We start from the raw sequence: 24,867 nt of genomic DNA on the forward strand, positions 1-24,867 counted from the left end.
GTTAAGCCAAATAGTTAGCTCTGTGGTTTCTCTAAACATTATCCAAGGGGTCCATATGTTCAGCACCTTGTCCAGAGTTCCCGTGTCCTGACCTATCAGCATTCTGAAGATGTGGTTTAGTTCCACCACAAGTTCAGAACTTGAGGGGATATTTGATTGCTTCCAATAACGGGGTATCAAATTGCGTGCAGCTGTCAATGAATGTCTGAGAAGGCCTTTCTTAAGCCTGGCTATGGACGGATCACAAATAGAAAGTAAAGCCACCTCCATTGTGGGTTGGACCTTATGAAGAGATAATTTATTATTGAGATCAAAGACGTCTTCCCAAAAGCCTCTAATGTGTGGACAAAACCACCAGATATGTGGATATGGTCCCTTCTCCTTCCAACATCTCCAGCATGTATCTGGAGTATTGGGGAACATTACATGGATGCTGTCTGGGCATCTGTACCAACGAGACAGAATTATGTAACTTTTCTCCTGATAATTTGCATATAATGAGGATCTGAATGTGTGGATAAGACTCTTATTCCTGTCTTCAGGTGTTAATGGTCTGTTCAGGTCATTTTCCCATTTGGAAAAGAAAACTGGAGGGTCAACTGTAGACAGCCGATGTTCCTGGAGCATTTTATTTAAGAATGAAACCGTGTGTGATGGAGGGTCCCCATCCAAGCAAGCTGACTCAAAGGGAGTAAGTGGTCGGAATAAATCAACCCGTCTAGAAATCTTGTAAATGAAGTTCTTGATTTGCTCGTAAAAGAACCACACCCCAGGGGGGATCTCCGCCCCTTCGTAGAGAGACTGCAAAGGTTTCATGGAGGATTGGGTGATGTAATCAAAAACTATTGGGTGATCATCCCTATGTTTGTGAAGAAATACGGCTTTATCTAGACCCGCGGGGAAGTCTGGGTTGTCAGAGATCGGGGTCAAGGGGCCTGAAGTAGATGAGATATTGAGCTTTAAATTGTTGCGTTTCACAAAAAGGGTCAGGTTTCTCGTTAGGAAGGGGATATTTCTGCCCCGAACCCCAGTACCTCCACTTTGCCAGATGTTTGTTTTGGGATTAGTCATTGAGATCTTTGACTCTAGCTCCACCCATTTTTTTATGTTTGTGATAGTAGAGATCTAAAAGGCAGGTTCCAAGAGAGGCATGACTATAAAGCTGAAAGTTAGGGAGACTCAATCCCCCATCCTGTTTAAATCTGCTTAACAGTTGGTATGATAGGCGAGGGCGCCTACCCGACCAAACATACCTTGTAATTGCCATCTTGAGTCTGGAGAAAAAAGAGGCAGGGAGGACCATAGGTATAGTCTGAAAAAAATATAGAAGAGGTGGTAATAAATCCATTTTTATTGTATTGATCCTCCCAAGCCATGACAAGTGTAGTCTATTCCATTTCTCCAGATCAAGCTCTGCTCTGCGAAGGGCCATTTTATGATTAGCTTCGTATAATTGTGACGTCTTGGCAGTCAGATCTATACCCAGGTATCTAAGGGAGCCAGAGCGCCATCTAAACGGGAAGGAATGTAATTGGAGAACCAACGCGGGTGGCAAAGAAATGTTTAGCATTTCAGATTTGTGTGAATTTATTTTAAAATTGCTCAGTTGGCCAAAGCAATGCAATTCCGATAAAATATTGGGTATAGTGGTTATAGGGGAGGAAATAAACATGAGCACATCATCAGCAAAAAAGTGCCAATTTGTGTTCCTCTGAGAGGATCTCCACGCCTTTTATAGATCCGTTGTTACGAATCGCATTGGCCAAATGTTCCATAGTTAATATATACAACAGGGGTGACAGCGGACATCCCTGCCTCGTACCATTTCGTATACGAAGGGGATCCGATAAAGAGCCATTAACTTTGGTCTGAGCAGAGGGGGAATCATAAAGGGCCATAATACTCCTCAGCATTTTCTTTTTTAATCCAATACCCTCTAGCGTTTGGTACATAAAATCCCAGCCCACCCTGTCGAACGCCTTCTCGGCGTCGATTGAAAATATGCACATAGGGTCTCCTGTCCTATTTGCTCTATCTATCAAAGAAATAGTTCTTATTGTATTATCTCTAGCCTCTCTTCCCAGGACAAATCCCACCTGGTCTTGGTTGACAAGGTGAGGTATGAGACAACTTAATCTTTTAGCTATAAATCTGGAACTTTTTAATGGATAAATAAAAGTTATATTTTACTCTACCATTGGACTGATCGCTGGAGAAACAAAAAACTTTTTCTTTACATGTGTGAATTTATCCCAATCCGTTTTCCGTGCAAACTGTAACCATAGGTTGGATGTATTCCTGTTTCTTCCAAACGGTGAGCTGGCTTTGCCAAAAACTCTTTTTTTATATATTTTATTAACCCCTTCATGACCTTGGGATTTTCCGTTTTTCCGTGTTCCTTTTTCGCTCCCCTCATTCCCAGAGCCATAACTTTTTTATTTTTTGTCAATTTGGCCATGTGAGGGCTTATTTTTTGTGGGACGAGTTGTACTTTTGAACGACATCATTGGTTTTATCATGTTGTGTACTAGAAAACAGGAAAAAAATTCCAAGTGCGCTGAAATTGCAAAAAAAGTGCAATCCCACACTTGTTTTTTGCTTGTCTTTTTTGCTAGGTTCACTAAATGCTAAAACTGACCTGCCAGAATGATTCTCCATGTCATTACGAGTTCATAGACACCTAATATGACTAGGTTATTTTTTATCTAAGTGGTGAAAAAAAATTCCAAACTTTGCTAAAAAAAAAAAAAATAGTGCCATTTTCCGATACTCGTAGCATCTCCATTTTTCATGATCTGGGGTCGGATAAGGGCTTATTTTTTGTGTGCCGAGCTGGCGTTTTTAATGATAGCATTTTGGTGCAGATACGTTCTTTTGATCGCCCGTTATTGCATTTTAATTCAATGTCGCGGCGACCAAAAAAACGTAATTCTGGCGTTTTAAATTTTTTTCTCGCTATGCCGTTTAGCAATCAGGTTAATGCTTTTTTTTATTGATAGATCAGGCGATTCTGAACGCAGCGATACCAAATATGTGTAGGTTCGATTTTTTATTTATTTATTTATTTTGAATGGGGCGAAAGGGGGGTGATTTAAACTTTTATATTTTTTTATTTTTTTCACATTTTTTTTACTTTTTATTTTTACTTTTGCCATGCTTCAATAGCCTCCATGGGAGGCTAGAAGCAGGCACAACGCGATCGCCTCTGTTACATAGCAGCGATCTGATGTTCGCTGCTATGTATCAGAAATGCAGGTGTGCTGTGAGCGCCGAACACAGGGTGGCGCTCACAGCTACCGGCGATCAGTAACCATAGAGGTCTCAAGGACCTCTATGGTTATTATTCAGAAGCATCGCCGACCTCCGATCATGTGACGGGGTCGGCGATGCGATCATTTCCGACCGTGAGGCCGGACGCGGTAGTTAAATGTCGCTGTCTGCGTTTGACAGTGGCATTTAACTACTTAATAGGTGCGGGCAGATCGTGATTCTGCCCGCGCCTATTACGGGCACATGTCAGCTGTTCAAAACAGCTGACATGTCCCGGCTTTGATGCGGGCTCACCGCCGGAGCCCGCAGCAAAGCGGGGCTTCTTACCTCGGACGTACTATCCCGTCCGAGGTCAGAAAGGGGTTAAACTGTATTTTTTTTATTAGTCCAACTATTGGGTTCGTTTTATCCAAATGTACAATAGAATTCTATTAGTTCATACATACACTGGGGTATTCATCTACTTTAGTTTTTTTTTCTACTACACTAAAAAAAAGTTTTTTGGGGGGTTCCATTACAATTTCTGCAGGCCAAATTAAAAGTTGCATTTGAACAATATGTTATTATTATTATTATTAACACTAGATGGTGGCCCGATTCTAACACACGGGTATTCTAGGATATGTATGTAGTTTATTTATGAAAATTTAAGAATAATGCACTGAATACACAGGATTTTCCGGGTTTAAGCGAAGCGTGGCTCAAATCCCGCGCTCCTGTTGCTGATTGGTCGCGGGCTGCTGGCGCGACCAATCAGCGACATGGGATTTCTGTTACAGACAAACAGACAGAATTAGACAATTATATAGTAGGTTATTATTTCTAAATGGTGCACGTTAGTTCTTTCAAAAGGAACTATAGGAACCTATAAGTATATGAAATATCTTTACAGGGGTCGGCCACTCCTTTTTCCTTTTAAACTATGCCCAGCATGGTCTAACTTATCTTTAAATTCCCCAGATATAGCTGCCCAGGTTCCCCTGAGGATATTATCTAAATTAGAGAAACAGTTTTGTTTCAATCAGTCGTCAAAAGAATTGTAATATAGGGTGATGCAGCATAGGCTAAAGACTAAGAGGACTCCATACAACTCTGTTTTATGTTTGAAACCTACATGCTTAAAAGGCCCCCAAGTTTACATTAAATGTAGACATGTCCATATTATTGGTTGGACTACCCTGAAATCGTGTTCAGCCAAGGAGTTAGCAAAATACTTCTTAAATATTACTGACTTTTATCATTGTTGCTAAGAAGCATCTTTAATTAACTACATAGTAACATAGTTACATAGTTATTAAGGTTGAAGGAAGACTTTAAGTCCATCTAGTTCAACCCATAGCCTAACCTAACATGCCCTAACATGTTGATCTAGAGGAAAGCAAAAAAAAACCCATGTGGCAAAGAGTAAGCTCCACATTGGGGAAAAAAATTCCTTCCCGACTCCGTATACGGCAATCAGACTAGTTCCCTGGATCAACGCCCTATCAAGGAATCTAGTGTATATATCCTGTAACATTATACTTTTCCAGAAAGGCATCCAGTCCCCTCTTAAATTTAAGTAATGAATCACTCATTACAACATCATGCGGCAGAGAGTTCCATAGTCTCACTGCTCTTACAGTAAAGAGTCTGTGTCTGTTATTATGCTTAAACCGTTTTTGCCCAGAGTTTTAGAATTAAGCACATAGTTATACATCTTATTACTTCTACCCAAGTGCATGACCTTACATTTATCCCCATTAAAGCGCATTTGCCATTTATCAGCCCAAGCTTCTAGTTTACATAAATCATCCTGTACTATAAAATTGTCCTCCTCTATATTGATTACCCTGCAGAGTTTAGTGTCATCTGCAAATATGGAAATTCTGTTCTGTATACCCCCTACAAGGTCATTAATAAATATATTAAAAAGAAGAGGGCCCAATACTGACCCCAGTGGTACCCCACTGCTAAGCGCGACCCAGTCCGAGTGTGCTCCATTAATAACCACCCTTTGTTTCCTATCCCTGAGCCAGCTTTTAGCCCACTTACATATATTTTCCCCTAACCGCTATCACCTAACTGACATGACTTTTAAAAGTTGATTTCCAGTAAACTCACTTTCTTAACGTTAAAAAGCCAAACCAGCTGCTGCAGTTTATGGCAAACCACCACATGAATCAGTTAAACTGGTTTCTCGTTTCCATTAGAAATTCAGCCCATAGGTCCATCAAATGACAATGTAGTCTTATCTGTCCAAGAAAATGTTTTACAAATGTGATGCTAGTGTTCTTATTTTCCCAATACTAAAATTTCAAACTTGGAATCTCTTAGTAGAGTTATGCTTCTGCTTTACTGACCTTAGAACTTAAAAGGTAATTTTAACAGAATTTTAGACTTCTGGTAATGACAAGCTAGTATCTTATAATTAGAATAAGCTGTTTTCCACGGATTTCTGCCGCAAAACATGGGACATAAAATAGTGAGTGTTACATTAGTTGACAAAGCAGTTATACAGTGCAATATCAAAATACAAAAGGTCAATGTACAGATGTGTCCACATTTTCCACAAATTTCATTAGGAACTGCAATTTTTTCCTAATCCAATAAATTAATGAAGCACTCCTCTCATCAAAACATATCTTCTTAATACTGTATATTGCACTCATATTATATAGCACTGTGTACTTTCAATTGCTCATTTTGCCTTTCTACCCAGTTCATTCTTCTGTTTTCCATTGGGTCTATGACATCATGTGATTAAAAACTGACAAGCTGAATCCTTCTAAGCTCTATGTAGAAATAGGAGGTCAATTTTCTTTGCCCAGGTCATGAGCTACTGCAAAAGTCCCTGATCGGGGAAGGAGCGGAGAAGCTGGGTCATGAGTTGTAGAGGGCAATGATTTTTGCATAGACAAGAGACTTCCTGTTTCTACATAGAGCAGAGGAAAGAGAAGGATTAGCTGGTAGAAAATCAAAAGGAGCAATTGTAAGTACACAGTGCTATATAATATGATGATTGCAATATATTAGGAGGATAAAAACTTTGATGAGAGAGCTTCTCTAATGGAATATACTGGCAAAACCTTGGCAGGTGGCAAATTACATTAATGCCTGTCAACTCCACCTGTCCAGGAATTGGTTGACTGAAGATACCGATCCATTCATTGTCTATAGCACTGAAGAAAATAGTTGAGTCCTGCTCTAAGCTACTATCGACACAAAGATAATGAATGGTGCCGTAGGGTACATGGGCATCTAGCTGCTTCATATAACTTTTCTGGGCTGCAGTCTTGTATCCCGGACAGAACCAAGGGAGAACATGGAATGCCATTAGAAATGGAAAGGAACATCAATGAAGTGAATGCCCAGTTTTATACTTATTCATAAACAATCGAGGAATTATGTAAGAATGGCTCAATGAATTTATGAAAAAGATGCTCCACACTTGATAGTCAATGGGGAATGCTAGAATTTATGACAACAATTTCAGAATAGTGGACAAGTCCTTTCTGGGTGACCATATAAAAGGGGGTAGTGTGAATAACACAATTCATGTTTATTTCAAAAGCTTAATAAAAGTTAAAATCTAATGAATGAATAAAGGAAAGTAAACTTTGCAAATAAGTTTAATAAATAGTGTAATGTTTGTTTTTATAGGGAAAACAACATAATCAGGCACAACAATAATTATCTCAAAATCAAAAAATGACTGCTGTGCACATCCAGAGTCCTAGAATAAACAGCAATTAAAGCTCTCAATTTTCACACTAATAAAATAATCACTTAGGTCGCCTACTAAAATAAACCGTTCATTGTATCTGTAAATACAAATGTAGGGAACATTTGGAAAAAAAATTTTTTTTTTATTACATCGAAAAACAACACGAGTGTCTATGCACGGCAGCATGATGCACTCATTCTTACCGGGATATATGAGAATGTTGTACCTGAATGCACACACTCACAGCGAGAATCCACTTTGCTGCACAAAAGCCATGAAGCTTGCCAAGGTTTTGAGTTTTCCACTATTTTATTCATATATTTAAAAAGGATCAAGTGAATATTTATATAAATTTGGCAAGTATAATGTGAAAACAATGCAGTAACATTAGTAGAATGCCAAGTTATACTTGTGCCAATAACGTAAAGAGTCACAAGTGATCTGAAATGGAAATCAATTATATAGGACTAATCTGCCAGAAAAAAGTATAAAAGGAGTCCAGGGCCCAAAAATAGGAATGAGCACCTATTCAGCAATAAACCATATACTCAGGCAATGATGCCGACACAACACAATATGTGCTCCTTGTTGATGGTATCATGCAGATATTGGCACTTTAGTACACCTTTAAAGGCAATTGTGACAACTCCAATAAAGCACAATAATCCCAATGTGCAATATATTATAGAAGCTAAATGTATACAAAATTTGTTAAAGGAATTGTGCAATCAGAAAATCAACCACCGTAGTTTTCATTCAACTTTTTGTATTAAATCCATTTCTTTATAATTATTGGCAACAATTTTTTTCATATTACGATCTATATTCAAAAGTAAAATTAGAAAGTTTTCAATTTGCACACTGTCTGCCGATGCTATTTTATACTCATACATCCTGTCCTTTCAGTAAGAGTTTTCAGCAAGGTTCCGTATCATCACAGGCAATATTACATTAATACATAAAACCTCTATGCACAGGATTCACGAACACAATAGGTAATTTCACAGCTGACCGGTTCCCCCTCCCTACACTATGACCTTTACACACGCTCATTAGATGCGTCAATATTAAAAATAGGGTCTGAATCTATTACTGATAACGTACATTTGAATATCATAAAAGAACAGGATGTAAAAGTGAAGAATAGCCCCAGTGGCCAGTGTGAAAATTCAAGATGTTAGGTCTCGAGTTCCCACTTCTGCACAGGGGGAATCTCGGGCCGTCTCCGCTGCGGTCTCCCATTCCTATCCAGCCACAGTGGAGTCTGCTCAGCAGGGACGTCGGTCCCAGCGTCTTGCTCGGTCTCGCTCTGTACAGAGAGTTGCTGCTGCTTCTCCAGTCTCTGCCATTAAAGTCAGTGCTGGTCAGCAACGAGCGGACTTCTCTGGGACTAAGTCCTTATTTGCGCACACTGAGCATGCCCAGGGCAAGATCTCCCGTTGGAGATCGAGGATCATGTGCTCAGGCTCTGCAGCGCATTCCATTGGTCCTCTTGGCAGGTCTTGGAAGGGCAAAGTTTCTGTGGCCACTTCCTGTCCTGCAACTATATAAACTGCGCATGACCGCACGGCCATGCGCTAGTGTACAATTATTGTGTGTGTGTGTAGATGGATGTATGTCGATGGATGAAAGCTCCTAAGTATCCCTCCCTAGAGTTGTTGATTGCTCGCGGATGATGGTAGCTCTCTAGCGCCCGACTATCCATCTGTATGTTACACACATCACAGCGTCCCATAGCTGTGCCTGCCAGTACGGCGCCGTGCGCTTGCATTGCGCTTTCCATACCCAAGCCTGGGTGGTTAGTGGCGTCCGTCAGTGCGGCATCGCACGCACTCTTGTGCTCATTTATTACTAATAAGGTTCATTACACACCCAGTTGCGGTGTTGTGCCAGCAATGGTCTAATCGGACTTCAATCCCTTTCGGGGTTAAGTTCGCTGACTACTTGCTCGCGCTCTATGTGCGCTACCGCGGTCCTGTGACTTAACAGGATCGCTTTCTTCACGTTGGGTGAGGTTTAACCCACGTGTTTATACTTTTAGTATCGCCATTTAGTCTGTCGTTCACTAGCAGCGGGTTTCGCCTGCACGGTGGACCCCGGACTGCGAACGCATCTATATCATCTTACTTGGTGCGTTCCGCCAGTCCTAACACAAGATTTCTCATTTTTAATTTTCCTAAAGATTGTGATATAGAAAAAAACACATTGGCAAATTTAAGAAAAAAAATAAAATTTAACACAAAAAAAAACTAATTTAAACAATAGGTCATTTTCCGATGATACTTTCCCTTTAAAAGGATTTTCCACAATTAAAAAATTATTTCTGCCAAAAGCATTGCGAGTGTATGTAATTGATTGATAAAACATTTAATTTTAAAACTACTTTGACACTTCCTAGAAAACCTTTAAGCAGGGATAGGAGTAGTTAGCAGTAAAGATGGGCAAACCCAAACAGTAAAGTTCGGGGTCCATACCGAACATCTGCTGTTCAGGCATGAACCCCAAACACGGACTTCACAAGGAAGTTCATGGTATTGTTCGGGTTTGACACCCCAAACACAGGTGTTTCTCATGCTGTTATCTGCATGATAGCGCCAAAAACACCAGCGGCTCTGATCAGCAGAAAGATCATTACCATTGGTCGGAGAGCCGCAGCTCCCACGCTGTCAAATGTCAGCATGAGCCCACAACTGTGTAAAAAGTTTACCTCCGGTCACAGGTGTCAGCTGGTGGGACTACTACTCCCATCAGTCTATGTCTGCTGCCGCTAACAACAGCGAGAGCATGTGACAGCTGATGGGAGTATTCATCAGCCGGCAACTGCACTATAAAGAAATACTTTTTTTAAATGGCGTGGGCTCCCTTGAATTTTTGATAACCAGTCAGGCAAAACTGACAGGCTGCAACCCTTAGCTGTCAGCTTTAGCAAGGCTGGTTATCAAGAATAGAAGGTTCCCCATGCCATTTTTTTTCATTATTTTTGATGAGCAGCCAAGCTATAGCAGACAGCAGGGGCTGGTATTCTCAGTGCTAGTGATGATGGAAAATGTACTCTCTTTGAGGGTACAAAAACATGAAACGGCTTAGAAAGTAGAACTAATTTTTTTTAAAAAGGTTTGGTAAGAAGTCATAGCTACTTTACTTTGAAAGCATTACTTGTTTTTAGTCACTGTAAAAAATGGATAATTTTTGGATTGCTTGAGAAATAACCTTTGCAATCGACTAAACAATTTGTGATTAATAATCCAGTTGTTGATAAAAAAAATTGATAATTGTTGAACTCTTAGTTGAGAAAAAAATAACTTCTTCACATTCAAAACAGTCTCAATAATTCAAGTTCTAATTTTAGTACTGCTTGTACAAAAAGGCTATGTTTTCAATATTTGTGTAAAAACACAAATGCATGCACCTGCCTCCAAAAAAGTTATCATTTTTGAACTGCTTGAAATTACTGCATGTGATTAGATAATCTGATGGTTATCACCTGTTACTATTAGAGTTGAGCAACTTTTACTTTTTTCAGATCGAATCGGGTTTCGCGAAATCGGCCGATTATTGCGAAAAGTCAGGGGCCGACTGAAACACGAAACCCAATGCAAGTCAATGGGGAATCAAAGTAGGCAGTGAGTGGAGGACAGGAAAACACCTACAGTGCCCATTTTAATGCCAAAAACATCAATTCTTATTACTTAAGCTTGTCAATCTTAATTTACTTTATAATAATAGTTAGGCATTGAAAACTGGGGGTCATTTGGCTAAACTTGTGGGGGCGGCTCAAGATTTTCGTGGGCCCAGGAAATGCGGAATTCGTCATGGCGGTGGAGCAGGGAGAGATAAGTATTTCAACTTTGCAAGTGCTGTGATCCTGAGCAAGCAGGGGGGGCCCAATCGTGGGCACTGGCACAGGGCCCCTCATAGTACGGCGGTGTGTTTGATGGTGAGTGGCGCCTCCCACTGGTAGAGACACTTTTATTATGAGGGGCCCTGTGCCATTGATGTCACCAACGAGTATGCCCTCCCTACCTGATGAAGGAACCTGCACTTTCATCTGCAGCTTCCTCTTTGTCCCCGTGTAAGGTGGTATAGCATACGGGAAGGGGAACCTGACTTTCAGCAGGGTCAGATTCTGGCTGTGTAGAGTGCAAGGGGAATGTAGTGGTCTGGGTCAATGTGCCAGCAGACTCATCTAGCAGTGGCTGGGCAATGGGCAGGATGAGGAGGAAACACAGATATAGGCCCAAATAATAAAATAGGCTAAATGCAGTTCAAAATTGGTGACAGGACTAAACAGGCGGCATTGCTTTGTTCAATGGAGGACAACTGTAATGAGTGGCAGACACAGGTAGTACGCCCAAATAATAAAGTAGGCAAAATGCAGTTCAAAATTGGTAACAGGACTAAACAGACGGTATTGCTTTGTTCAGTGGAGGACAACTGCAATGAGTGGCAGACACAGTTAGTAGGCCCAAATAATAAAGTAGGCTAAATGCAGTTCAAAATTGGTAACAGGACTAAACAGGCGGCATTGCTTTGTTCAGTGGAGGACAACTGTAATGAGTGGCAGACACAGTTAGTAGGCCCAAGTAATAAAGTAGGCTAAATGCAGTTCAAAATTGGTAACAGGACTAAACAGGTGGCATAGCTAGGTACAGGGGTTGGCTCCTCTGCTGAGTAGCAGACAGTGGTAGTAGGCGCAAAGTATTAACTGGTCTAAATGGAGGCCAGGGCCCCTGTATATTTTATCTATCATCTATCATTTCAACAAATTTGTATTGGCAGTGCCATTGAAGGATTTAACAGCACAGACTACACAGTGGTGGTGCAGGGAGAGGTAAGTATTGCAAGTGGTAGAGTACTGATCGAGCTGGGGGGAACACTCTTGTGGGTGGCGGTACTGGCACAGGGCCCCTCATATTACGACGGTGTGTCTGACATTGGTTGTGCACCACCACTATCAGAGACACTTCATTGCACTATGAGGGACCCTGTGCCAGTGCCGTCGTCCAAGAGTGGGCCCACCCACCTGTCCAGGCAAACGGCACTCGCACGGGTGCTTGCGTCAGGTGGTGACCAAGGCCCCAAGGCCCTGTGGGGGGAGTCAGCCCATTTAGGGAGGAATAAAAATGGCCTATGGTGGACATTCAGCAGCTGCAAATGGAGGAATTGGAGAAGTCAGTAAGAGGGGGCCAAAAGCAAGACATTTTTCAGGCAAGCTACGTGTCAGCAGGGGAAGATGGGGCAAAATAATTTGACCTCCAGCCTTAGGTGCTATTGTGCTTTTGGCACTACTACCAGATGCACCACCACCACCACCATCAGTACCAGCTGGCAACCACCGCCCATGGGCTCTTCCACCAGACTTCCTCATTTTTTGGAAAATCTAACCAAAATAACAACTGTTATATGGTACTGCAAAACAAGGTAGAAGGTGAATATAAACTTGTTGAGAATTTAAATCTCCCTTTTTTGGGGGGAGACTGAACCAAAACTCAGGCCCTGTGCATAAAACAACACAATGTAAGTGGCAGAAAGTGGATGGCTGATATACAACAAACTAACAGGACTGAAGTATATCCACTGTGTGAGAATTTGAATCGCACTTTTTTTGGGGGAGACTGAACCAAAACTCAGGCCCTGTGCATAAAACAACACAATGTAAGTGGCAGAAAGTGGCTGGCTGACATACGACAAACTAACAGGACTGAAGTGTATCCAATTTGTGAGAATTAGAATCTCTCTTTTTTTGGGGAGACTGAACCAAAACTCAGGCCCAGTGTATATAACAATGCAATCTAAGTGGCAGAAAGTGGCTGGCTGATATACCACAAACTAACAGGACTGAAGTATATCCACTTTGTGAGAATTTGAATCTCACTTTTTTGGGGGGAGACTGAACCAAAACTCAGGCCCAGTGTATAAAACAACACAATGTAAGTGGCAGAAAGTGGCTGGCTGATATACCACAAACTAACAGGACTGAAATATATCCGCTTTGTGAGAATTAGAATCTCCCTTTTTTGGGGGGGAGACTGAACCAAACATCAGGCCCTGTGCATAAAACAAAACAATGTAAGTGGCAGAAAGTGGCTGGCTGATTACTACAAACTAACAGGACTGAAGTATATCCACTTTGTGAGAATTTGAATCTCACTTTTTAGGGGGAGACTGAACCAAACCTCAGGCCCTGTGCATAAAACAAAACAATGCAAGTGGCAGAAAGTGGCTGGAAGATCTATGAAAAAATACAAGGACTGTAGTACAATTTCAATCACCCTACAATGATCTCAGGAAAAGTATGGCAGCAATAAAAAGGACTGCTGCACACAAAAGTGTGGACAAATATACAAGATAACTGTGCAGAAAGTAGCAACAGGATTTTTGCTTTTAAAAAAGCAGTTGGTTTGCACAGCAGCGTGCAAATAGCAATGCAGCTATCAAGGAGCCTTATAAGGCAGCCTGATAAGCTACAGAGCTGAGGCACAAAAATACAGCCTCCACTGTCCCTGCAAACAAATGGTGGTGTTGGACAGTGGAAATCGCTACAAAACAAGCAGTTTGGGGTTAATCTTCCCTCCCTAACTATATTCCTTCTTCTGATGAAGCTGCAGCAACCTCTCCCTGTGCTAAGATCGGCAGAAGTAAGATGGCGGTCGTCGTGCACGCCCCTTTATATCCCCTGTGACGCCGCAGAAAGCAAGCCAATCACTGTAATGCCCTTCTCTAAGATGGTGGGGACCGAGACCTATGTCATCACGCTGCCCACACTCTGCGTCCTCCTTCATTGGCTGAAAAATGGCACTGAAAGCGTCATACGAAATGCGACTTTTGCGCGCAGATCGCCGACCTCATGGCCGATCCCACACTAGGATCGGGTCGGGTTTCATGAAACCCGACTTTGCTGAAAGCCGGCGATTTTTGAATTTGTCCGATCCATTTTGCTCAACCCTAGTTACTATCTATTTTCCCATAGCCAGAAAGGTAAAAGTCGCTTGTTCATTACAAAGGAGTGTTATACACATACGGTAATTTCCAGACAATTAGATGCTTTTTAATTTTGTGATTGGGTGAAATTTGGTAAAGGATGAGAATTCAAATATGAAAAATCTGCTTATCTCTAGTAGACCGTCATTCATCCAATAGCTGCCATAAAATAGAAAATATGAAATGAAATTGCTACGTCAGGTGAAATGTCAGATGAAATTGCCCATGCCAAAATTAGCTATTTTTCAGGAGACAGACAGTGGTGTTAATGTAAAGAGGTGAAGCACAAGAAGAGTCCGGGGGCGGTTACCTTCTCGGCTCTGTGCCTGGAACCATTGAGCTGTGCTACAGGTTCCCCAGGGGGCAGACTTAGAGAGTGGGACAGGAAGGAAGCCGGGCAGAGAGCGGGAAAGGCACACGCTCAAGGAGCAGAGCAGTGTGAGCAGCGGTCAGAGCAGGGTGCAGCTGCGCTCCGGGAGAGAGAGACCTCCCGGTCAGAGGACAAATACAGGGAGATTGCCCAGAAAGACTGCATCATGTGAGTAAATTAAAGCGGACTCTGCTGTGACTGGAGAGGGGTGCTTTGAGACCCGTGTAGAGGCATTGGCCCGTGTAGAGACTACGACCCCCTGGTACCTGCGGTATCAGTACAGAGACTGTGACCCCTGGTACCCACGGTATCAGTGCAGAGCCCCTGATTCCTGGTGAGAGACTTAACAGTGCAGAGCCCCTGATTCCTGGTGAAAGACTTAATAATAGACTGACCATCGTTTTCCCGGGATACACTGTGCTATAAAAGCTAAAGACTCAGAGCCTGTGCATATCACATTAACTCCCGAAACCCCAGGCAGCGGGCTCCTAGAGACTACTCAGCCCACGGACAACAGAGAGACGACAAGTGCCGCTGTTTCTCGGCGCCTACGTTGGAGAAGACGACCCTTCAAGCAAGTCCTCATCAGACTGATAAGTGTTCTTTTCTCAAGAAATCTTGCTTACTTCTGTTACACTGTTTGACTCCCACATTTTTGCACTGTTTATTGCTAGTTATATTCCATTGCTTCCTCCCTCCGAGGAGAACCTGATTCCTGTTATTAAACCCCTCAACTGTTGGTCTGTCTGTTCCGTGGTGACATACTAAGTACCTGCTTTCTATTACATTAATGTAAAGGAAGTTGTCTGTGAATAGACATTCCCTTTATTGAACAGAAAATCAAATTTCTGCAAAGTTTGGTTATTAGTTCCTGAGTAATGATTCATAAATAATGTTTTCTATATAACATAATTTTTAAAGTTAGATCTTGTGTTTCCCTATATGATTAATAGTCAGAAATATTGCAATCGTCCCACAGGAATTTTTTAAGTGAAAGTAAATAATACATAATTTAATTGCCTGACAATTGCAAATAGCAGCATTTGTAAAGAAAAATATAATTTACTCTACAATTTTGCTTTTATTTTATAGAAGTATGCAGGGATATAAAGTTTTGAATTCACTGATAGTATTGAATCAAATCAACGTTAAAATGATCCTGAATTGCTTATATTTGCGGATGCAGTATTATTTCTGCTATGTTTATCACAGAGTAATTCGCCATAATAGGTTTGTTGCTGCTGTTGTTGTTGTTGTAGCACATTTTTTTTGTAATCAATTAAGTCTTCTTTCAATGTCACTGCTAATTGATGTAATTATTTCCATTTTCTCTGCGGAAAATTAGTCTTTTGCATACATTTTGCACCGAACTTACATGCATGCTGTAGCCAATTATCCTGTATGTAACTAATAATCTACTTGTCTGAAAAATAAAGGCATGCTCATTATGTAGATGTCATGGACTGATAAATTCAATTTTTTTCCCGCTTCTAAACAGTATATTTAATTACTATCATTAATGGTCATTTGTGTGAATCATTCTGTTCCATCTAAATCTATAAGTTCGGTTACATTGGTTCTGCATACTGTCTGTGGTTCCTGACTGACAATATAGAACTACAGTCAAACCCTGCAACTTCGATTATTAAATGCTCTTCTCTGCAAATGCTATCTGCTACTGAGTACATCAATGGAATGTATTTTTAATAATAATTATTAATTATATAAACATGTATTTTTAAAACTAAATATAATTTACAATGTTATCATTTATTAAATCCGTTGCCGGAGGCTGCCATTTTTATTTGCTGGTTTGTAAGTGTCAAAGTGCAACACTTAGTCAACGCACATACAGCGCCTTAGACCATTGGAGAATATAGTTGGTGTCCGACCCTCTCTCCAATGCTTGCAGTTGCCTCAGCTGAGCACTAGGCATGGCCCTTTGGTTTTCCCAGTTCATTGCAATAAGAAGAGCCCATGACTATGTTATTGTAACCCTGCACTGAGTTACAATTGCCCCCTGTCACTGTTCACTGCTACCTGCAGTGTTAAGTGGTGAGTGGTGACAGGAGGTCCAGGAAGCGGCAATGAGAGGAGGACAAGGCTACAACAGGTTGGGCAGCCTGACATTGTACTACTAATGCCAGGCTTCTAACGTTTCTCACCGCTGGAAGAAGTTACCTCTGTAGAACTATTCTGAGCACTGGTGAGTTCTTCCAGAAGTGTGAACAGGTAACTAGCCTGGTATTAGTCATGCAACACTGCCCACCCTGTACACACCACGAACTTGTACACACCCAGGCTGTCCAACCTGTACACACCACCGCTGACACTGTTAGTATTCAGAGCATAGTAGTGAAATCATGACACTGAGTGCGCTGAACATTGACTAAGCTTTCCTAGGCCAGTGTAAAGCCTCATTCGGACATCTCTGATGCATGGACATTTGCATGAGGCTTTAATGCTGCATCTGTGAAGTGCATCAGACAAGATGACTTTGAAACACATAGCTCTGTAAATTCAACTTCATCATACAGAGCGCTGTGGCCAGTGACAAAATGATTTCTTCTGATGAGCTTTGCGAACAGAGCAGTAAAGACTAGTGATGAGCGAGTATGCTCATTACTCGAGTTTCTCGAAGCATGCTCGGGTTGTGTCCGAGTATTTCGGCATGCTCGGAGATTTAGTTTATGTCGACGCAGCTGCATGATTTGCGGCTGCTAGACAGCCTGAATACATGTGGTGATTGCCTGTTTGTTTGGCAATCCCTACATGTTTTCAAACTGTCTAGCAGCCACAAATCATGCTGCTGCATCAACATAAACTAAATCTTCGAGCACTCACAAATACTCGGACACAACCCGAGCATGCTCGGAGAAATACGAGTAACGAGCATACTCGCTCATCACTAGTAAAGACTTATTCAGACACACACGTGTGGCATCCCAGGAGTTCGGGTACCACAGTGGTATTGCCTAAATCTCGGGGAGGGTGATTCCATGCCTGGAAATGAGGTGGATCCCTTTGACAGGTAGCACAATACATGCAACATGTTCTGACTCCAGGCCAGAAGGGGGAGCTCTAGACCCGGTTTCAGGGGAACTTCCCTATATATGTTCTGGCTTGGAGGAGGAGTTAGTTCAGTTGGTAGAGAGTGTGAAGGAGGAATAAGCACAGGAGAAGTGAGGAGCTGGAGGGGAGCTGCAATTAGGCTCCCGCCATGCTGAAGTGCAGGACACCGCGAGTCCGAGGCTGTGTGGGACTGTATGCCCCACAGCAGAAACCGCAACTACACTCGAAGGCACAGCAGCCTACAGAGCCCGAATTCGTCGCAACCAGAGACACCTGTGAAACGGCTCGAGTTGCCTGTCATGCGGGTACTGTCCTAGGACAGAGAGAGGGAGGGAGAGGACCTTGAGAGAAGCCTTAGGCAGCAAGGGACTACAACACAGCGCAGTGAGGCTCCCAATCCCACCTGGCTAAGGGAATTCCTAATTGTTTCCAGGCTGCCCGGACCTCACCATCACCTGTGATTCATACCCTGGACTGTGGCAGACTACCACCAGTAAAAGGTAAAGAGACTGCAACTTTGTGGCCTCTGATTCTTTCTGGCACCCCACCAGCTACCATATTTACCCACTACAGCGGGAGCCCTAGGGATCCAGCTTCACCTGTGGGAAGCCATACCATCCCTGCTGCAGTACCATCATTCCAAATAGACCCATTTTAGCAGCGTCGGTCATCCCTGACCAAGTACCACAGGCGGTGTCACAAACATTCTTTATTCAAACAACCCCTTTAAAGATCTTCCCTTTAACTTGGACACCCAGGGCCATGGACCAGGTCACTGCCACCGTGACCACCCCTTTAATGACCAACGCACCTGGCCCGAGTACACCAGGGCCCTAGCGGGCGCTCCACATGCATCACAGATATCTGAATGAGACATTTTACTTGCATTGCACGCTAACTGAGCTCTGCTATATCAGTATAAAGCCTCTTTCTGATATCTGTCATCAAAAGATGACTTTGCCTGATACACTTTGCAAAGGTAGCAGTACAGCGTCATTTTGATGTTCATGCATCACAGATAAATGAATAATGCTTTACACTGATATATTCTGAGCTTAGTTGGTGTGCAAAGACTGCATTAATCCTAAAAAAAAAGAAACAAACAAAATGTACAAAAACAAGATTAAACAAATTTGTGAACTAAACTCTTGTCTGGTCCCAAATAAAAAATTAGGAAATTTTAAAAAATAAACGTACTTTGGTATTGTCACACACATTAAGGTTTTCTTCCAGCAGAGAAAGAAAGAAAGAAAGAAAGAAAGAGAAAGAAAGAGAGAAAGAAAGAAAGAGAGAGAGAAAGAAAGGAAGAAAGAAAATTCGAACCATATTTCCCTTCTCATAAAATCCTCTGCACCCCAAAATGTATCAATAACAATATCAGCCCATTATGCAAGAAATAAATCATAACACACCTCTATCAAAGGAGAATGAAAACTCAACGAATCTCAGAAAATGGTGCCACAAACCTTCTTAAAGAAGAATTCCTCCCATCAAAGTTCTTATCCTCTTAATATATTGTAATTATCATATTATGCAGCACTGTGTACTTACAATTGCTCATTTTGACCTTCTAACCAGTCAAGTCTTCTCTTTTTATCTGCTCTTTGTAGAAACAGGAAGCATCTTGTTGTAGATGCTCCTGCTCACCCTGCCAGGAACATTCGCAGGGACCCATGACTCACACAGGGAAAATTGGACTCCTGTTTCTACATAGAGCTTCATTATGCAAATTGTCTCTTCAGAGAGGAAGAGAACTAGACTTCCTCTCTGAAGAGACAATTTGCATACTTAGCATATTTCCCAGAGGAGCATTGCGGCTTTAAGTCTCCTCTTCTCGGCATGCTTAGCATGTCAATCTCCGCAAGGAGAAACAATACTTCTTGGATAAATAGAACTTAGAAAGGATTCTGCTACTCAGTTTTTAATCACAAGATGTCATAGAACCAATTGGAAAACAGTAGACTTTGCTGGGTAGAAAGGCAAAATGAGCAATTGTAAATACACAGTGCTATATAATATGATGATTGCAATATATTAATAGGATACAAATTGTGATGGGAGGAGTACTTCCTTAACCCCCCCCCCCCACTCACCCCAAAAAAGATGGAGGTATTATGATTATACACTGCATGTTTAAATTATCATGTGTGTAATCGCCGCCATTTAAATTCTTGGTTCAGTTAGCAAAAAAACAGAATAGGCACTGACAGCCATCCTCAGTAATACAGTCCACATCTTAATTTTGCATTATAGTCAACAACAAACTAGAGCTGCACTATAATCCAAAACTTTATCTTCCTCTTGCTTTTGAAAACATCCAGAAGGGAAAAGGAGGAGTGAGATCAGACACATGTGAGCAGGTCCCGCAGACATTTACTGCAGTCATAATGCGAGCTAGAAATACACTAGGTTTTCATGACAAATTTCAACAGCTGCTACTTCAAGTGTTTAAAAGTTTAAAATGTCTCAACTTTTTACATTTTTTTATGCCATTAAAAAACATAAAACATTAATACTTTCCATTTTTTAATTGTTGAAAAAAATTTTTTGCTAACACATTCATTTTAAATGGTTTGTCTCATGACAATGTGATGGTATGTGTTGCCAAGCTTTTCCCCTTCTACATTTATCTTGTTTTGTCTTTTGGCTATATGGTTGTAGATGACGAGGAAAAAGCTAATATATTAAACACCTTCTTCACCATGGTATTATTAAGGGTCACGAATCTAATCCAAGAAGAGACGGGAGAATGGATAAATAATAATCATGAGCAAGTATACTCGTTGCTCAGGTTTCCCAGAGCACGCTCGGGTGACTTCCGAGTATTTGTTAGTGATCGGAGATTTAGTTTTCATCACCTCAGCTGACTGATTTATGGATACTACCCAGCCTAAGTACATATGGGGGTTGCCTGGTTGCTAGGGAATCCCCACATGTAATCAAGCAGGCTAGCAGCTGTAAATCATTCAGCTGGGGCAAAGAAAAATAAATCTACGAACACTAACAAATACTCGGAGGTCACCCGAGCATGCTCTGGAAAACCCGAGCAACGAGTACACTCGCTCATCACAAATAAATAAGATTAAAATAGATAAATCTCCGGGTCAGGATGTCATACACCCACGAATACTAAGAGAACTAAGTAATGTAATAGACAAACCATTATTTCTTATATTGAAGGACTCTATAGCGACAGGGACTGTTCCACAGGACAGACGCATAGCAAATGTGGTACCAATATTCAAAAAGGGCTCTAAAAGTGAACCTGGAAATTATAGGCCAGTAAGTCTAACCTCTATTGTTGGTAAAATATTTGAAGGGTTTCTGAAGGATGTTATTCTGGATTATCTCAATGAGAATAACTGTTTAACTCCATATCAGCATGGGTTTATGAGGAAGCGCTCCTGTCAAACCAATCTAATCAGTTTTTATGTAGAGGTAAGCTATAGAATGGACTAAGGTGACTCATTGGACGTGGTATATCTTGATTTTTCAAAAACATTTGATACCGTGCCACACAAGAGGTTGGCACACAAAATGAAAATGCTGGGTCTGGGGGAAAATGTGTGAAAATGGGTAAGTAACTGGCTTAGTGATAGAAAGCAGAGGGTGGTTATAAATGGTATATTCCCTAACTGGGTCGCTGTGACCAGTGGGGTACCGCAGAGGTTGGTGTTGGGACCTATTCTCTTCAACATATTTATTAGCGATCTGGTAGAAGGTTTACACAGTAAAATATCGATATTTGCAGATGATGCAAAACTATGTAAAGAGTCAATACAAAAGAAGATAGTATTCTACTACAGATGGGTCTGGATAAGTTGGAAACTTGGGCCAAGAGGTGGCAGATGCGGTTTAACAATGATAAATGTAAGGTTATACACATGGGAAGAAGGAATTAATATTACCATTACACACTGAACAGGAAACCACTGGGTAAATCTGACATGGAAAAGGACTTGGGGATCCTAGTAAATAATAAACTTATCTGGAGCAGCCAGTGCCAGGCAGTGGCTGCCAAGGCAAACACGACATTGGGGTGCATCAAAAGAGGTCTGGATACAAATGATGAGAGCATTATCCTGCCTCTGTACAAATTCCTGGTTAGACCGCACATGGAGTACTGTGTACAGTTTTGGGCACCGGTGCTCAGGAAGAATATAATGGAACTAGACAAAGTACAAAGGAGGGCAGCAAAATTAATAAAGGGGAGTGGGGATCTACAATACCCAGAGAGATTAGCAAAATTAGGATTATTTAGTCTAGAAAAAGACGACTGAGAGGCGATCTAATAACCATATAAAAGAGGACCATGCAAATATCTCTCTGAGGATCTGTTTATTCCAAGGAAGATGAGGGTCACAAGGGGGCATTCTCTGCATCTGAAGGAGAGAAGGTTTTTCCACCAACCTAGAAGAGGATTCTTTACTGTTAGGGCAGTGAGAATCTGGAATTCCTTGCCTTAGGAGATGATGATGGCAAACTTAGTCGAGGGGTTCAAGAGAGGCTTAGATGTCTGTTGTGAATTCTGTGGCAGAGCTCCCTCCTGTGGTCACAAGTGGTACTTCGGCTGATTCTCTCTGTGAGCTTCCGTTGGTGGAGGAAAGTGGTACTGCGGCTTCTGAGTTTCCTTCCTCAGGTGATGTGGTGAAGTCGTTAGGTGCTGCTCTATTTAACTCCACCTTGTGCTTTGATCCTGGCCTCCAGTCAATGTTCTAGTATTGGACCTGTTTCCTCCTGGATCGTTCCTGTGGCCTGCTGCTCTGCATAGCTAAGTTTTGCTTTGCTATTTTGTTTGCTGTTTTTTTCTGTCCAGCTTATCTATTTGTTTTTTCCTGCTTGCTGGGAGCTCTGGGACGCAGAGGGTGTACCTCCGTGCCGTTAGTTCGGTACGGAGGGTCTTTTTGCCCCTTTTGCGTGGTTTTTGTAGGGTTTTGTGTTGACCGCAAAGTTACCTTTCTATCCTCGCTCTGTTTAGAAAGTCGGGCCTCACTTTGCTAAATCTATTTCATCTCTACGTTTGTCTTTTCATCTTTACTCACAGTCATTATATGTGGGGGCTGCCTTTTCCTTTGGGGTATTTCTCTGAGGCAAGGTAGGCTTATTTTCTATCTTCAGGCTAGCTAGTTTCTCAGGCTGTGCCGAGTTGCATAGGGAGCGTTAGGCGCAATCCACGGCTGCCTTTAGTGTGTTGGAGAGGATTAGGGATTGCGGTCAGCAGAGTTTCCACGTCTCAGAGCTCGTTCTATGTTTTTGGGTTATTGTCAGGTCACTGTATGTGCTCTGACCTCAATGTCCATTGTGGTACTGAATCACCTTATCATGACAGTACTGGAGGACCTAAAGTACTAATGATTCTCAATAGAGGGAAAAAAGAAGTTCTGAGACCATTTTTTTTTCTCTGCACTGTGTTTTGCCTTTTTTTTCCCCTAGACATTTAGGTGTTTCAGGACACAGGTGTAGCGATGGATATTAAGGGTCTGTCTTCATGTGTGGATCAGCTCATGGCAAGAGTACAAAATATTCAAGACTTTGTGGTTCAGAATTCTATGTTAGAACCGAGAATTCCTATTCCTGATTTGTTTTTTGGAGATAGAACTAAATTTCTGAGTTTCAAAAATAATTGTAAACTATTTCTGGCTTTGAAACCTCGCTCCTCTGGTGACCCAGTTCAACAAGTTAGGATCATTATTTCTTTTTTACGTGGCGACCCTCAGGACTGGGCATTTTCTCTTGCGTCAGGAGATCCTGCATTAAATAATATCGATGCGTTTTTCCTGGCGCTCGGATTGCTGTACGATGAACCTAATTCAGTGGATCAGGCAGAGAAAAATTTGCTGGCTCTGTGTCAGGGTCAGGATGAGATAGAGGTATATTGTCAGAAATTTAGAAAGTGGTCCGTGCTCACTCAGTGGAATGAAGGTGCGCTCGCAGCTATTTTCAGGAAAGGTCTCTCTGAAGCCCTTAAGGATGTCATGGTGGGATTTCCTATGCCTGCTGGTCTGAATGAGTCTATGTCTTTGGCCATTCAGATCGGTCGACGCTTGCGTGAGCACCATTTGGCGGTATCACCTGAGCTTAAATCTGAGCCTATGCAGTGCGATAGGACTTTGACCAGAGTTGAACGGCAGGAACACAGACGTCTGAATGGGCTGTGTTTCTACTGTGGTGATTCCACTCATGCTATCTCTGATTGTCCTAAGCGCACTAAGCGGTTCGCTAGGTCTGCCACCATTGGTACGGTACAGTCAAAATTTCTTCTGTCCGTTACCTTGATCTGCTCTTTGTCATCGTATTCTGTCATGGCATTTGTGGATTCAGGCGCTGCCCTGAATTTGATGGACTTGGAGTATGCTAGGCGTTGTGGGTTTTTCTTGGAGCCCTTGCAGTGTCCTATTCCATTGAGAGGAATTGATGCTACGCCTTTGGCCAAGAATAAGCCTCAGTATTGGACCCAGCTGACCATGTGCATGGCTCCTGCACATCAGGAGGTTATTCGCTTTTTGGTGTTGCATAATCTGCATGATGTGGTCGTGTTAGGGTTGCCATGGCTACAAGTCCATAATCCAGTATTAGATTGGAAATCCATGTCTGTGTCCAGCTGGGGTTGTCAGGGGTTACATGGTGATGTCCCATTTCTGACTATTTCGTCATCCACCCCTTCTGAGGTTCCAGAGTTCTTGTCTGATTACCGGGATGTATTTGATGAGCCCGAGTCCGATACCCTACCTCCGCATAGGGATTGTGATTATGCTATCGATTTGATTCCTGGTAGTAAATTCCCAAAAGGTCGACTGTTTAATTTATCTGTGCCTGAGCACGCCGCTATGCGGAGTTATGTGAAGGAGTCCTTGGAGAAGGGGCATATTCGCCCGTCATCGTCGCCATTAGGAGCAGGGTTCTTTTTTGTGGCCAAGAAGGATGGTTCACTGAGAGCTTGTATAGATTACCGCCTTCTAAATAAGATCACGGTTAAATTTCAGTACCCTTTGCCGTTGTTATCTGATTTGTTTGCTCGGATTAAGGGGGCTAGTTGGTTCACCAAGATAGATCTTTGTGGTGCGTATAATCTTGTGCGTATTAAGCGAGGCGATGAATGGAAAACTGCATTTAATACGCCCGAGGGCCATTTTGAGTACCTAGTTATGCCATTCGGACTTGCCAATGCTCCATCAGTGTTTCAGTCCTTTATGCATGACATCTTCCGAGAGTACCTGGATAAATTCCTGATTGTGTACTTGGATGACATTTTGATCTTCTCGGATGATTGGGAGTCTCATGTGAAGCAGGTCAGAACGGTGTTTCAGGTCCTGCGTGCTAATTCTTTGTTTGTGAAGGGATCAAAGTGTCTCTTTGGTGTTCAGAAGGTTTCATTTTTGGGGTTCATCTTTTCCCCTTCTACTATCGAGATGGACCCTGTTAAGGTCCAAGCCATCCATGATTGGACTCAGCCGACATCTCTGAAAAGTCT

This window comes from Ranitomeya imitator, chromosome 5 (assembly GCF_032444005.1).
Source record: "Ranitomeya imitator isolate aRanImi1 chromosome 5, aRanImi1.pri, whole genome shotgun sequence".
Taxonomy (NCBI): Eukaryota; Metazoa; Chordata; class Amphibia; order Anura; family Dendrobatidae; genus Ranitomeya; species Ranitomeya imitator.